The following is a 12,977-nucleotide window of genomic DNA, read 5'->3' as shown; positions in this document are numbered from 1 at the left end:
GGGACGCTGCTTGTCGACAGCGAAACTGCCACGTCACAATATACATATATATCAGGGTGAAATGTAATCGGAAGCCATCCCGTAATAGAAAGATAGACGGGATCGAGATGAACATAAAAGTTTAATATTGTCTTGGTTAGGTCCACCAATAATCGAGATATTAATTTTTCAAATTCTGCGAATGAGAGCGCGCCGTGGAAGAGCCGAGACACTCGAGCTGTAGCGCGGCCTACTGTATCAAGCATTGGCTGCAGGGGGAGGGAGGAGGAGAAGCGGCACCGCTGCCTGTGCTTCGTCGCTCTTACGTGTCGCCACACCGCGCCTACATCCGTGGCGATTACGCGCAGTCGCGATTACTTGACAAAATTAGGAGAGGAGGGTCCCGGATGCGCACATATCGAAACGGACACTACCAATCAGATTGCTGATTTGGTTAAAGTTAGGATAAATTTATAGAATTTGATTGGTTGTGTCCGTTTTGATCTGTGCGCATCTGGGACTCACTTATTAGGAGTTAGCAAAGATTGGACAAATTAAAATCGTAATAAACTTCTGTGATTAAGAAAGTTGAAAGAGAGAAAGCGATAGAAACTTATGGAATTTACAAATAATCTAATTTCTATCGTAATTGCGAATAAGTAAGTTAATAAAAGTTTTTTGTACATTCACGATAGATTCTTTCTTTTTCTTAAATATCTTATTTACAGTATCATACAATTCTAACTTTGTTTCTTATCGAATTGTATCGTACTGATAAATCCTTGATGAAAGCATTGATAAAAAATTACCATAAATTCACAATTGATTATCAAATTGATAATTTCCTTTTATAAGTGTATTATAATATTTACCGCATCGAATTCTCTCATCGTTTCTTATCTTTTTTTTCATGGAATGTTAAATTAACGAAGGTTATAACGATTAATATCTACGATTAATTCTTCATACATTCTCTTTTCGTAAATATTTAATTAGAAAATTACAAAATGCGCGATATATCCATATAACATGTTACACTCTTTGTTCATAACACGATAGAAAAATATCTCTTAATGTAATGATTTTACAATAGATTATGTCTTCTACGATAATTATGCTTAGAGATCGATGTTCAATATCAAGTATTGTTAATACAACGAAGAGTTTTTCTTTCGGCGTGCGTGCGTGCGTGCGTGCGTGCGTGCGTGCGTGCGTGCGTGCGTGCGTGCGTGCGTGCGTGCGTGCGTGCGTGCGTGCGTGCGTGCGTGCGTGCGTGCGTGCGTGCGTGCGTGCGTGCGTGCGTGCGTGCGTGCGTGCGTGCGTGCGTGCGTGCGTGCGTGCGTGCGTGCGTGCGTGCGTGCGTGCGTGCGTGCGTGCGTGCGTGCGTGCGTGCGTGCGTGCGTGCGTGCGTGCGTGCGTGCGTGCGTGCGTGCGTGCGTGCGTGCGTGCGTGCGTGCGTGCGTGCGTGCGTGCGTGCGTGCGTGCGTGCGTGCGTGCGTGCGTGCGTGCGTGCGTGCGTGCGTGCGTGCGTGCGTGCGTGCGTGCGCACAAAGCATTTTCTGCACCACATGGGTTTGCAACTATAAAATATGTATAAAAGAGAAAAATACTTATAATAAATATTTTGTACGTATTTTTATGTCTGAGTTTGCCAGATATTAAAAAATTATGATAAATATTTATGAAAATATTAAAAATAAATGATTATGCTATTATAATTCAAAAATATAAGAAATATTTCGAGTTTATATACCATAAATATTTTTCACTACATTTTAAAAATATATTTTATATTTTGTTGATAATAATTTTTGTATTGTTTTTAAAATAATTTGTAAAATATTAATGAATATTTATGTTAAATTTTCTGTGCTATTTAGGTTGTTTTTGCATTATTCTGCGATGCGGAATCGTATTGTGTGCAATCGAGTCCGTGTGCAAACGGGTCAATGCGCAATTGGGTCTGTGTGCAATCGGGTCCGTGTGCAATCGGGTCCGCGTTCAATCGGGTCCCTGTTTAATTGGGTTTGTGTCCAATCGAGTCCGTGTCCAATCGGGTCTGTGTCCAATCCAATCCGTGTTTAAACGGGACTGTGTCCAATCGGGAAATATTACTGTCGGAAATACTTCAATCGCTTACGTACGCAATCGGGCCTCACTCATCAATTTGAGAATTAATCGTGAATTTACGATAATGATTTTACGAATGGATTTATGAATTTTTATCAATGTTTTTATTAAAGATTTAAAAGTACGATATAATTCGATAAGAAACAAAGTTAGAATTATTGATACCGTAAATAAGATATTTGGTCAAAATTTTTGTTCCGTTTTTTTGCGCTAATGTATAATACTAGACTGAAATATGTTAGTCCATAAAAGAGATTGAGATGAAATAAGTAAAAGGGATGTCTAACTTTTTTTTACATTGAAAAGACTTTGAACTAATAGTTTATTGCTAATTTGCCGTCGTTTTTGTTGACAGACCTACCTCATGTTTGTTGTCAATTTGCCGTCATTTCTGCAGACAGATCTGTGTTGGGTTTGTCGTCAATCTGTAAATTCTACAGATCTATTAAATATTTGGTGCAAATCTATCATCAATCTGCAATTGACAAACATGCTGTTGATTTGTTGCTTTAATCTGATGTCTTACTGTTAATGACAATTTTGCTACAGTATTGCAATAAATTTTGTATTAGAATATGAGATCAAATTTTGGTTGCAACTGGAGCGCATTCGAAGACACAGTAGGCCTTGGATTGACAATCTTACTCCGCAGACAATTGTTATTGACTTATTATTAGCCATTTGGCAGCAAACTGTTTAACTGGTTATATTATTGTCGAACTATTTACTACATTTGCATGCTTTCTATTGTCAACTACTAAATGTATTAATCTGTTGCATTTCTGTCGTCAACGTGTTTGCTATGTTGTGAGTGAGACACTCACATCGGAAAGATAAAAATGTGTCAGCAGTAACATACTTCGCGATGACGTAAATCGATCAGCTGCATCAGTCAGCATCGAGTGTAATGCACGAAGTACCGCGCAGTCTTCCCGACATTAGCGCAATGCTCCTTAGACAGCATTTGTTGTCTAAGCAAAATTTTGAACCACTGATTGAATTACGCGTAATTCTCTTTCTCGACCAAATAACTAAAATTGACAAATATATAAACCGTTGAAAGAAAGCGAGAGACGGGTCAGTCTGAATCCAAAACACGGTATTCTGCTATGCGGGGTTGTGTATCTCTGACACAAAACTCCGAGTGGGCGTACCGATCCACCGTTTGTACTAGATCGCGACACTCTACCTTGCGGGGTCGCGACCCAACGTTATCGAATCCGAAATTACCGTTAACAGAATATTGTAAGCGAAGAACAATAAACTGTAAATTTAAGTAAAACGTGGTATGAGTGACTTCGACTCGGATGCTTAGCAGCGATTTTTTCAGTACTTTACTCCGGGGGTACAAGAGTAGTGGCAGCAGTAATATTTACTGCCAAAAGATCTAAGAGAAGCCGAGTGTCACAGGACAATCAGCTGTAAGGCCAAGACCACTCATATTAATGTAAGTTCGACACACGTAAATTGTAACGCGAATTAAGCGTAAAACGAACACAATATTGTAAAGTGTAAATACCGATTGACTTCCGGTAACCACGATTACCATAAATCATGAAAAGCTAGAATAGATACCAAAATAAATGGTACGAATGTGTCAGCGCAGAGCGACATACAATATCACAAAATAAGTAACAACGCGAACTCAGCGTGCGCGAATAAACTGAACGTAAATGTCCGCCGAATTAGTATTGATACCGCTCTTAATATTGTCCAAGACGCGTTTACTGAAATATTTGATAGCGCGATAAGAGTTTTGGCCGAGTTTTAGCCGAGTGAACTCTTTGTTGAACATTACGACCGAACGTGCATTCCCAATACAGCGACCAAATCTCAATTTAATAGACAACATGGACATACGTTTATCAACGCGAACAGACGTAGCGAGAAATTTGACACGATCTCCAAGAAATTAAAATGATAAAATTCTTGGAATCAGCGAGCAGCGACAGCGACGAGAGTTTGAGTGATGACTTGAGTCTTTGGCGCGCACGGCCGCAGCGTATCGGATTACGCACGTGAAACATACGGACTGTGTCTTAGACTGCCCGTATGCGAGGCTGAACGAGGAAAAATCAAATTTCTGTTCGATACCATCGCAACCAATTCGTTCATAAAATTGAAAACATTGAAGGATGACACCATTATTCATAAAGAAAAAATCAAACTTACCGGTTTTACCGGCCACTTGATTACAACCATAGGAAAAACTCATATACGTATTCCGATCCGAGATGGAAAAAATTAGATACTCGGTATATGTAATACAAGATAATACGCCTGTGGAATACGGAATATTAGGCGCCGACTTTATACGCAAACATAAAATAATGTGATTACGGCCGAAAAATAGTAAAAATCGGGAAGATGAGTTTTAAGCTTTAGGCCACATAAGGAAATCATGTTACAGCCACGCAGCAAACTATCGCGCGAGTCACCACTGATCGAAAGAAGATAGGAGTGACCTAAAGGAAAAGGTCTGAAGCATTTATCGGTATCTATTCAATAAAGTCTCCGAATTTTGAATGCCTTACAAGCATCTTGGACGCAAATACTAATATAGTAGTATCACACGTACCTCTCAAAGAGATTTCAACCGGCAAAGTTATTGACAAAGACATTCGAAAAGGGAGTGTCTCATTTGCCCACATCAATATTGGCCACGTGTCAATATTGCCCACGTCAATATTGGCCACGCGTCAATATTGCCCACGTCAATATTGGCTACGACAATATTGGCCACATTAATTGGGCCACGCGTCAATATTGCATACGTCAATAATGGCCACACGTAATATTGTCTACGTCAATATTGACCACGCATCAATATTGCCCACGTCAATATTAGCCACGCATCAATATTGCCCACGTCAATATTAGCCACGCATCAATATTGCCTATGTCAATATTAGCCACGCATTTCTGTCCAGGACACCCTTGCCGAAAGCCCTGCCTTACACCATCCCGTATGTGTATGTATGTGTGTGTGTCCACACAAAATGAGATCCTTATAAACACCGATTTCTTAACCACATTAACTGTGTTTGTTTGTCTAATATTGACGTGACCAATATTAACGCGTGGCAACTATTGACGTATGGCCAGTATTGACGTGGCCAATATTGACGTGGACAATCGGTACCGTGGCCAATATTGACGTGGACAATCGGTTGTTGTTAATACTGACGTGGGTAAACGGGTGTCATTCATTCAAAAATACGGCATGTGCGAGGAACTGCCACCGCGAGAAGAACAGATAAAAAACCTCTTAGATAGCCAAGTTTGTCGAAAACTTTGTAAAATCTTGCTACAAATCTTGTTGACAAGAAAGCACCAAACTTGATGCAAATTTTATTATATTCAATAATGTCAGCAATTTGATGACAAATATACAGCAAAATTTGATGACATAATCTGACGACAAATTGAAAGCAAAGATCATGCAAAATTTATAGAAAACTTGGCAACAAATTGTCTGCAAATCTTGTTGATAAAATTCAACAACAAATTGTCGACAAAAACTGAGCAAAGTTTGTTGATATACTTGATGACAAATTGACAGCAAAAACTGAGCAAACCTTACAGACATAATGTGACAGCAAATTGTCTGCAAAAATTGAACAAACCTTACTGACATAATCTGATAACAAATTGATGACAAAAACTGATTAAAGTGTGCTACTTTATTTAAATTGATAATTTCGTATTTAAACTGACTGATAATATCATGTTGTTATTGACTGATAATATCATGTTACAAAATTGCAGCCCGCTCTGCTATAAAGTAAAATAAAATGTACTGCACTTTATTTTTTTAAATTAAATTAAAAGAACTACCCCAATAAAATAGTTACGTGACTCCCACGTGGAATCCACGTGATTTACATGATTTACGTGGATGCAGATTTTTCCACAAGTTATCCACGTGGATACAATGTTCTTTTTTCATTACTGCATCGAATTTTTTTATTCTCGAAATATCTATTAGATTTTTTGTGGGTATATTTGTTAAGAAATATTTATAGGGAATTTACATGGATATTTCGAGGAACGCCATGTGCTTATTTGCCAGTTAGGCACCGTCGACAGGCGGCTAACTCTTTCGGAAGTAAGATGCAGCCAACGCGCTACAAAAGACCACCCGCAGCATCATTAAGACAAGCAATAGTCAGCTTTTGCCCGATGCGGAAGAGGACTTCCATATAATACTTTTATGATTTACTCATTTTAATTGAGTGAACGATTCGCTACAAGAAAAGTGAAACGTTCACTCCAGTTGAATAAAGAGTTATTAAGCGAAAAATTTCTTATAGGAAGTGAGATGTAACTCCATTTCGAGTGACCGTATTTTCAACAAGGTTTATTTGGTTTTTGCTGATAATTTGTTGTTACATTATGTCTGCAAAGTTTGCTCAGTTTTTGCTGACAATTTGCTGTCAAGTTATGTCAACAAGTCTTGTCGCCAAAATAGAAGCTTAATGCGGACACCATTGATATTTGTTGGATATTTTTGATCGAATTTGGCGTCAATTTGTGTGCAAATTGCTAACATTTTGTTATCTGGGCTATTGCGAACAGATCAATTAAATGACGACGAAAGGAAAACGTTAGAAGTCTATCATGAACTTAGCAATAAAAAATATTTAAGTGGCGATGAACTATCGCACCCGCCCAAAATACAAAACGGGATAAACGTACGAATCTATATTTTAAGTATCAATGTTAGGCTTTACCATCGACCGGAAACACAAAAGTAGGAAGCAAATAAACGATGCTGAAACAAAAGACTACAAGTCCTAGCATCTTTGCTTATAGTTACGAGAAAGGCAAAATGCGCCTCAAACCGAATACTCAGAACATTTAAACGAAGAAAAAATTGAAATAAGGAATATTACTACAGATTGCGACAAATATTATACTTGCGTATAATTCTTATTTTTTAAATTAAAAGAAATTTCCTGCGAGATGTTATATATTATATTTATTATTGAAATACCTCACCATCCGTACTTACTGTATGAACATACAAATATTGTGATATCCGACACCTTGTAACGAACGAAACAATTTGGTTACTCTAGCAGAACCAAGGATCTGGCTATTTTCTATTGCAAAGGAACAAGACGTGACAATAACTTGCACAGATCGAAAAGAAAAAAAATTTATTTTAAACCGATCTGAGAAATTAATGTTAAATGCTGGATGTTCTGTAACCACAAAATTTGTCACGCTACGGACCGCAGAACAAGCTGTAACGCAACAAGTCACAGTACACATGCCAAGTTACAATTTTTTGCAAATTCGCGAAGAAGGTAAAATTAAAATAAAACTTGCCCTTAATTCAACTAAGAAAAATGATAAAAGACTCTAACGAACTAATAACATTTAGCTAGAGTTTTAAACGATATGACGCTTTACGCGGATGATATTGACCTAATAAAAACCTTTACGTACCCGACAGGATTAACAATTATCATTATTGTAATCGTAATATATAAACATAGAAAAACAAAATTTGTAAATCACTAGTGTAGCAGTACAACTATAAGCGAAAACTCTGTTTCTTCGTTTTTTTTTTATTAGGGAAATTTTTTAAAATTCAAAATTTTAACAAAATGGCAGACCTTTAAAATCAGAATGTCGATTTCTGGCCAAAAATTTTATTTTTGTTTGTTAAAAAAAAATAGGAAAAATTCGAATTTTTAAAATCGGATACAACAACGACAAGCAAATTGCATAAGTTTTTAGTTTAAAAAAAAGATAGATCGGTTAATCCGTCTTCAAGTTATCATTGTTACCGACTTTAAAGACATGGTTTTGAGAAAAACGCGTTTAAAATTTTAGAACGATGTTACTCTATTGTAAAACTGAATTTATTCAACTTATCATTGTCAATTCCTGGGCCATATTGGGAACCCTCCTGTTCAAAATCTGTCTCTATTTGTTGATTTTTAAAGAGACGGCGACTTATACGAACCTCCCGCGTCGCGTGCTGTGCCCGGATGTCAGAAAAGGCAAGCGCACGCCTGTGCACTGCCCGACAAAATATATTGTGTAACTTTTTTACTTATTGGAATAAAAAAAAAACAGTTTTAGGACAACATTCTTGAAAGTTTAAACTGTCAAAAAATGCAATAAAAAATCGATTTTTTAACCCAACAAACTGCTATGCCCCCTTAAAAAGTTTTTTTATTTGTTTGTAAAATCTTACACTATTTATAAGAAAAAAGATAAAAATATTTAAAAAATTTAATTGAAAGAGAGAGAGAGAGAGAGAGAGAGAGAGAGAGAGAGAGAGAGAGAGAGAGAGAGAGAACTACGTACCTTACACTGGAGGTATGTTATACTCCAATTTTTCGGAGCATCTACTTTGATCGATTGCCAGAAGCAGATTGACGCCGCGCTGGTAATAGCAACCGTTTCAATTTAAAGAGACACGTTTTGATTACTAACAAATGGCACCGTTTTTATAAGTACCGTTTTCATCGATTTACGTATCTAAAATTGAGCTTGAAAATGTGCTGGGGTATGTTATACCCTAGGTGTAGGCTAAAGTATAAAGAAAGTGAAGGACGGGTCAGTCTGAATTCGAAACACGACACTCTGCTTTGCGGGGTTGTGTATCTCCGATACAAAACACTACTCCGAGTGGACATATCGATCCATCGTCTTTACTATATCGCGGCACTATGCCTTGCGAGATTGCGATTCAACGTTATCAAACCCGAAACTACGATGCGTTAACAGAATATTGTAAGCGAGGAACTAACTCTAATAAGTGTGAGGAATAAACTGTAAGTTTGAGTAAAACGTGGTGTGAGTGACTTCGACCCGGATTCTTGGCAGCGATTATTTTAGTACCTCAGACTTCGGAAATACAACAGATATACCTACATGCTATTGACCACCAATCTGATGTCCCCTGTAATCATATCTGCTGAGGCAAATGTTGGCAACAGATTTTATTACCAAAAAGGCAGCAAGTGAGATACGTATCTTGTCATTGCAAACATTGTTACCAGATATTCAGCAAATATTTAGCAACATCTGTTATCAGAATACATGACAAAATGATAGTGCGAGCAGATTTGTTGAAAGTATTAATGACATATTGACGACAAACACCAAAGTGCAAACAATATCAGTAAATTGCCTGTAGAAGTGCAACATTATCTGTGCGTCAAAGTACGCGACAAATTGAACTAGAAACTAGAAACGCAGCACATCCGTCGAAATGTTAAATTGATAATAAAAATCGCGGCACCACCGAAAGGTGACTTAACTCTCTCGGCAGTAAGATGCGGTCGATGCGTTACATAAAGAGTACCCACAACGTGACTAACAAGGGAACCTCGCGAACTCGAAAATTCAGATTTTAATGAAACTTGGCATAAATGTAGAGGGAGTGAATACAAGAATTTAGAAATTTTTAGTTGGTGCCCAAAAACGGTTTGAAGGGGTGAAACCACCCTTCAAAGTTGAGACAATTTTTGCAGTTTTTTGATATATCTCCTAAAAATTAAACAAAATATAAAAAAATGTTTCCTACGAAAGTTTTACAATATAAATACCTTTATTTAACTATGCTATTTATTAAAAAAAATTTTTTTATAAATTTTCCAAAAAATAAATAGCGTAGTTAAATAGAGGTATTTATGCTGTAAAACTTTTGTATGAAACATTTTTTAATATTTTGTTTAGTTTACGAGATATATCGAAAAACCGCAAAAATGTCTCAACTTTGAAGGGTGGTTTTACCCCTTCAAACCGTTTTTGGGCACCAACTAAAAATTTCTAAATTCATGTATTTACCCCCTCTACATTTATGCCAAGTTTCATTAAAATCAGAATTTACGCGAGGTTCCCTTGTAAGGCAAACAAAAATTAGCATCTTTTACTGCGCATGCGAAAGTGCCAGATGTGGTGAAGAACCACCACATAATACTTTTACAGGATGTATTTAAGTGAGATGTTACTCCATTTCAACTGGCAGTATTTTTACTTTTTTGGAGTGACATTTTACTCTAAGAAAATTTAGAGAGATAGCTTTCATTGATTCTCAAGTAAAATCATGTTTATGAAATCGAAATTTAGGTTCAACAGATCTGTCGCCAATCTGTCGTTATTTCTGTGTACAGATTTGGGGCGTATTTGGCGCAATTCTGCTGTATATTAACGTTGCAACATCTGTTCTTAATTTGCTGCATTAATTTGTCATTGTATTGTCAATGACAAATTTGCTCTGGTGTTGTATCCAATTTGATATCAGGATTTGATAATTTTTGTTTGCAATTTGGGCGCATTCGAGGACACAGTAGGCCATGATTTTGGCAGCCTGATTCCACAAGAAATTGTTAGCAGTCTGTTAACAACTTGGCAACAAATGGTTAGCTGGGTGTGTTTGGTAACTTTTATATTTGCATTAAACAAAGCTACTTTGGTGTTGCCATAAATCTTTTGTCAATGCTCTTGACAATTCTGCTTGCTGTTTACCATTATTTTGTTAAATAATCTAACTGGTATTGGTGAATTTTTGTTAAAATTATGCGCGCAGTATTTTTAATGTCAAAATTTGTTTCACATTTGCTGGCTTTTGGCAAACATAATTTGTTACCAATATTTGTCTTTTTAGAAATGGTTATTGAGATAAATGAACCTTATCACTTTGTTAGAGGAGTGGTCTTTAATAAGTTAGTAAATATTAAATATTTTTTTTTATCAATTAATCTTTAGAGGACCGGTCCTTTTTTGGACGACTTTTTTAGTTTTAGTGCTAGAACATGTTAGTCCTTGTCAGTGAGTTGAACTACGAAAAAGATGATATTGCTCTTTTTCTTAATATTAGGCTTCGGTCCCGGAAATGTTAATATACCAAAAGATATCTTTATTAAAGGATTATGCTCTGGAATTAAAATCTTACAAGGAGATGCTGCTATCTGCTAAATTTACTTTCGAATGAGCCATGGTGCATTCGAAAGAGGAAGTGAAAAGCAAAATCCGTGTTTTGGTTTTTGAGTGAATGGGCCTTAGTTTCTGAGAAAATTGCATCTAAATATGTACGTTTTTTGCTGGTAAAGTAAGTATAATGGAAAGTCACTTTTAAGCACGAAGCGCGATGGCCGTAGGTGCTAATGCGCGGCTATTGTTTTGCTATCTGTACGAACTGGGTTTGAGATTAGTTATAATACAATTTTTTTTTAGTTTATATTCCAATTAAATTAATTTTCTTTATTCTTTAACCCGTTGACGGCTATAGCCGCAAAAACAAAAGTGGCCAAGAGTGTGTATGACGGCTATAGCCGCAACGTAGAAAAAACAAAGTAAAACTTTCTGAATTTGTTTGAAACTTGTAACTCGGGGGTTTCTGGGGTCGCTAATTACGAATCCGAAGTTAGATGTACAAAATTCAAAATGGCGGATCCAATATGGCGGATCAAAATGACAAAAAATGATCTGATTTTAAATTTGGTACCATAGACATAGTAAGTATAGACCGAGCATTCCGCTGTATAAGCGTTGATGCATACGAAAAGAAAGAGAAAAGATATATGAAGAACCTCTTTCTCTTTTTAATGCCGGAGAAGTGGGAAGTACTTCTCCTCAGCTCCTTGCGTCGAACCATCATTTCCCCTGTCAGGCTCTCCCTACAAATATTGATGTCAGAGAGAGAGAGAAAGAGATTCTTCATATATCTTTTTTCTTTCTTTTCGTATGCATCAACGCTTATACAGCGGAATGCTCGGTCTATACTTACTATGTCTACGTTTGGTACCCTTATGTTTTTGGGTCTCTGAATCCGAATATGAAATTAAAATTCAAAAATGGTGCAATATGGCGCTTTAAAATACTAATTTCATCTATTTTTTGTAATTTTGATTCGCCATCTTGAATTTTGTAAATCTGACATCATATTCGGATTCAGAAACCCAAAAAACATAAGGGTATCAAGTTTTATAATAATCCGATAAACTTTTTTTTTCAACACACTTGGCCCAAATAGTAAAATTCTCTTACACAGCCAATGGGTTAATATAAAAAAGAATTTCGCGGTTATAATAAATTTCTATAATGTTATCAAATGTAATAAAAAATAACGATACATTTTTTAATATATAATTCTGATATTTTTGTACAATATCGCGCTTATTTTTTAACTTTGATGTAATTATTTTGTAATATATTTTCTAGATATTTCTAAATATTTTCTAGATATTTTCAGATATTTCTATATTATTCTAATGTAGAACATGCATAGTGAAGAAAGGAAAGAATTAAATTCACAATATGATGCCTTAAGAATTCAATCCTTAACTCATTATTTATTATGTTCTCTATAATTTATAAACATGATCAAATTTGCTTGGTACGCGTCAAAGTTAGCGAATAAACGTGACATATTTTATAATATTAATCAGTCGTGTTTTCTACCCAACACGTACATAACAACATACATAACAAAGAATGTATTTGCAACACGCGAGTTGCATTTATAATATGTTCATGGTATGAGAACATGTTTTCAATGTTCTTATATAAATTTTCATCCACAACATTGTACACAAATGTCACAATTTTATAATAAATAAAAGAAGTATTATTTTTTATTATATTTGATAACATTATAGAAATTTATCAAAACTGCAAAATTGTTTATTTTAAAGAATAAAAAAAATTAATTTAATTGGGATACAAATTGGAAAGAAATTGTCACAAACTGGTTTTGAACCCAGCTCACACGGATAACAAAACAGTAGGCGCGCACTTAGCATCACGCTTTATGTCGAGAACTGACTTTCCATTGTACTTACCTTACGGGCCAAAAATGCACATATTTAGATGCAATTTTCTTAAAAAAAAAAAACTATTCA

General features: G+C 35.9%; 1 protein-coding gene and 1 long non-coding RNA gene across 7 annotated transcripts in view; both read left to right on the top strand.

Moving 5' to 3' along the window:
• The window catches only part of LOC105833264 (activating signal cointegrator 1 complex subunit 3), a 122,977-nt gene that overhangs the window by 22,919 nt on the left and 87,081 nt on the right, over positions 1 to 12,977 (top strand). The gene's annotated exons all lie outside the window — the stretch shown is intronic.
• Positions 2,218 to 12,970, top strand: LOC118646069. Its single transcript, XR_004963690.1, has 2 exons — positions 2,218 to 9,432; positions 9,970 to 12,970. It is a non-coding gene; the product is annotated as an uncharacterized LOC118646069 (long non-coding RNA).

This window comes from Monomorium pharaonis, chromosome 6 (genome assembly GCF_013373865.1).
Source record: "Monomorium pharaonis isolate MP-MQ-018 chromosome 6, ASM1337386v2, whole genome shotgun sequence".
In the NCBI taxonomy this organism is placed as follows: domain Eukaryota; kingdom Metazoa; phylum Arthropoda; class Insecta; order Hymenoptera; family Formicidae; genus Monomorium; species Monomorium pharaonis.
The sequence above is the reverse complement of the archived record's forward strand: the minus strand, read 5'-3'. Positions and strand labels throughout refer to the sequence as shown.